A 4,101-nucleotide genomic window follows, 5' to 3' on the forward strand; every position below is an offset into this window, starting at 1 on the left:
AAATAAAAATTTTTAGATTTTTGCCGAGAAGAAGACTCATGGTTTACTCCATTAACGCAGCACCGCAATTAAAAACAAATCAATTTCAAAAGAATTTTTGGCAATAATTATTAATGCTCGGTTCCAGAACCTGCAATAAGCTACTATTTTTTACTACGATAACATTTTTTCCTTTATGTTATCGGGAAAAATAGTAAAAATTAGTAGAATCTTGCAGTTCTGGAACAGACCATAAAATATATTGGAAAATAACTACAATATATACAATCTTTACATATTCGTATATAACCTTAAATTGGATCAGATGACTAACAGTACAGTTACACTAGAGTTTTTTTTTGCCGGGTTTACCCACTTCATGAAGTTTTATTTGACGTTTGCGCTATGGAATTGACACTTCACATCCAAAACCACTGGGTTAGTCCGGTTAAGTGTAACCGTGGTAAAACTTTCTATTGATCATACAAACGTACATATATGCCAAATTATTGTTTTGATTGTGAAAAATGTGGGATTGGCTTTTCTTTTGATTTAAAGGTATACAAATGATCTATTAAAAATTCTATTAATTTTTGTTGCCAAAATATTTTGATAAAAACTGATGCTCTTGTTTTACATAATACCGACGACTAGGCGTAAAAAAATGTCAATGTAATAAATGTGAATATGTACGCAAAAATATGTAATAATCGAGAAAAAATATCAGAATTTACCTTTTTTATTATTACATTAATTTGTAGTAATTACAATGTTAATAAGACATAGTATTGGCTACAATGACCATCAGCTAATACTTATAATACAATAGATTTACAGATTATAATAAATTTATCTTATATCTATATATATATAAATGAGCTTGGTGATAAGTGATTGACTGACTGACTGACTGACTGACTGACTCATCATCAACGCCCAGCCAAAACGGCTAAAGCTAGGAGCTTGAAATTTTACCAGTGGGTCACTGTTGATGCAAATGTGCGAGATAAGGTCGGGTTTTAGAAAATTCGTCCTGGAACCACAAAAAATAACAACAACAAAAATCCTTATTTTTCATTACTATTACATACTTATTCACTTAGTTGGCCCTCTGCAAGACATGTGTAAAATTAACAATGCCATAACTTCTTAATATCGTAAGAGATCACACATAATTTCAAATTTTGTAGTTTACTTCTAGGCGCACTTATTTTATCGTAAACCACTAAATAAGAAGATAAAATTTGTTATCTTCCATTGCAACAGATGTCGTGAATAACTAAATGTTTGCAAATCAATGAAAGTGCAATAAAATTGTGCATACTACCACTATTTATTTGCAGTTAAGAATTTTATCGTATATGGAGATGTACAGTCATAACTATTCAATTTCAAAATCTGTAATTTAAAGAAATCGATAACTAATTAATGAAATCAATAATAGGCCCCAGGAATATAGGAATTTGGTATGGAAATCAAGGTTGGGAAGTGGTGCTTCTAAAAGGAAATGGTTTGGAAAATTACCAATCATGTGTACGAAAAGTATTAAATGGTACTAAATTTAGTACAATTTAGATTTGGGTGAACGTAAAAAGCTGGAAACCTGAAATTTGGAATTAAGGTTACTGTTGTAGTGTAGGATTGAGATATGAGGATAGTTTTGGAAATTCGTGCTTATGTGTATGAAAAGTACTAAATGGTACTAAATTTGATACAATGGGGATTTGGGTGAACGGATAATATCTGGAATCTCGATATTTGGAATTGAGATTACAGGTGGGGTGTAGGATTGAGGTAGTTTTGAAAATTCGTACTTATGGGTACGAAAAGTACTAAATGGTACTAAATTTAGTACAATTTGGATTTGAATGCACGGATAGAGCTGGAAACCTGAAATTTGGAATTAATATTACTGTTGAAGTGTAGGATTGAGATATGAGGGTAGTTTTGGAAATTAGTACTTATGTGTACGAAAAGTAATAAATAGTACTAAATTTGGTACAATAGGGATTTGGGTGAACGGATAGAGCTGGAATCCTGATATTTGGAATTGAGATTACTGTTGGAGTGTAGGATTGAAGAACTTTTGGAAATTCGTACTTATGTGTATGAAAAGTACTAAATGGTACTAAATTTGATACAATATGGATTTGGGTGAACGGATAAAAGCTGGAATCTCGAAATTTGGAATTGAGATTACTGGTGGGGTGTAGGATTGAGGTAGTTTTGAAAATTCGTACTTATGGGTACGAAAAGTACTAAATGGTACTAAATTTAGTGCAATTTGGATTTGGGTGAACGTATGTATGTAGCTGGAAACCTGAAATTTGGAATTAAGATTACTGTGAAGTGTAGGACTGAGATATGAGGGTGGTTTTGGAAATTCGCACTTATGTGTTCGAAAAGTACTAAATTTGGTACAATAGGGATTCGAGTGAACGGACAGAGCTCGAATCCTGAAATTTGAAATTGAGATTATTGTTGGAGCATAGGATTGGGGAAATTTTGGAAATTCGTATTTATGTGTACGAATAGTACTAAAAGGTACTAAATTTAGTACAATTTAGATTTGGGTGAAAGGAAAGAGCTGGAAACCTGAAATTTGGAATTAATATTACTGTTGAAGTGTAGGATTGAGATATGAGGGTGGTTTTGGAAATTAGTACTTATGTGTACTGAAAGTACTAAATGGAACTAAATTTTGTATAATGGGTATTTGGGTGAACGGATAGCTCTGGAATCTCGAAATTTAGAACTGAGATTACTGGTGGAGTTTAGTATTGTGGAAGTTTTGGAAATTCGTACATAGGGTACGAAAAATACTAAATAGCACTAAATTTGGTAAAGTTTCGATTTGGGTGGAACGGATAGAGTTTGATTCCTCAAATTTGGACTGAGGATCACTGATGAAGAGTAAGAAATATGCACCAAAGGGTTTTTGGAAACTTGAGTGTACGAAAAGTACTAAATGGTACTAAATTTAGTACAATTTGGATTTGGGTGAACGGATAGAGCTGGATTCCTGAAATTTGGAATTGATATTACTGTTGGAGTGTAGGACTGGGGAAGTTTTGGAAATTCTTACTTATGTTAATGAGAAGTACTAAATTTGGGACAATGGGGATTTGGGTGAACGGATATAGTTGGAATCTCGAAATTTGGAATTGAGATTACTGGTGGGTGTAGAATTGAGGAAGTTTTGAAAATTCGTACTTATGGGTACGAAAAGTGCTAAAGTGTACTAAATATGGAATCCATTGTATTAGGCAAACGCGAAGAGCTAGAATTCTGAAATTTTGAACGAGTGGTCATTGGTGGAGAGTTAGGCAGATGTACCAAAGGGTATTTAGAAACTCGACCTATAAGTGTACGAAAAGTACTAAAAGTTTCTAAATTTGGTACCAATTGCATATTTTTAATGGATAAAGCTAGAAGCTTCAAATTTGGTATGGGAATCAAGGTTGGGAAATGGCGTTGAAATAAGGATATGGTTTTGGAAGTTCGTTTTTATGATTACGAGCAGTAATAAATTTGGATTTGGGTGAACGGATAGAGATGGAATCCTAAAGTTTTGAATTAAGATTACTGTAGGGGTGTAGGATTGAGATAGTTTTGGAAATTCGTACCTTTGGGTACGAAAAGTACTAAATGGTACTAAATTTGGTACAATTTGGATTTGGATGAACGGAACTAAGATTACTGCCGGACAGTAGAATTGAGGTAGTTTGGAAATTCGTACTTATGGGTACGAAAACCACTAAATTTGGTACAATTTGAATTTTAGTAAACGGATAGTGTTGGAATTAAGATTACTGTAGGAGTGTAGTATTGAGGAAATTTTGAAAAGTCGTACGTATGGGTACGAGAAGTACTAAATATGGGACAATATAGATTTGGGTGAACGTGTAGACCTGGAATCCTGAAAATTTTGTTTGGGAATGAAATGGTACTAAATTTGATACACTTTGGATTCTGGTGAATTAATAGAGCTGAAATCCTGAAATTTGGAATTACGATTACAGTCGAAGAGTAGGATTCAGGTTGTTTTGAAAAAGCAAACTTATGGTACTAAATTTAATACAATTTGTATGTAGGTGAACGGATAGCGGTGGAATCCTGCAA

The sequence above is a fragment of the Musca autumnalis genome, unplaced genomic scaffold (genome assembly GCF_047663935.1).
Source record: "Musca autumnalis isolate F117 unplaced genomic scaffold, ASM4766393v1 scaffold_1, whole genome shotgun sequence".
NCBI classification, from domain to species: Eukaryota; Metazoa; Arthropoda; class Insecta; order Diptera; family Muscidae; genus Musca; species Musca autumnalis.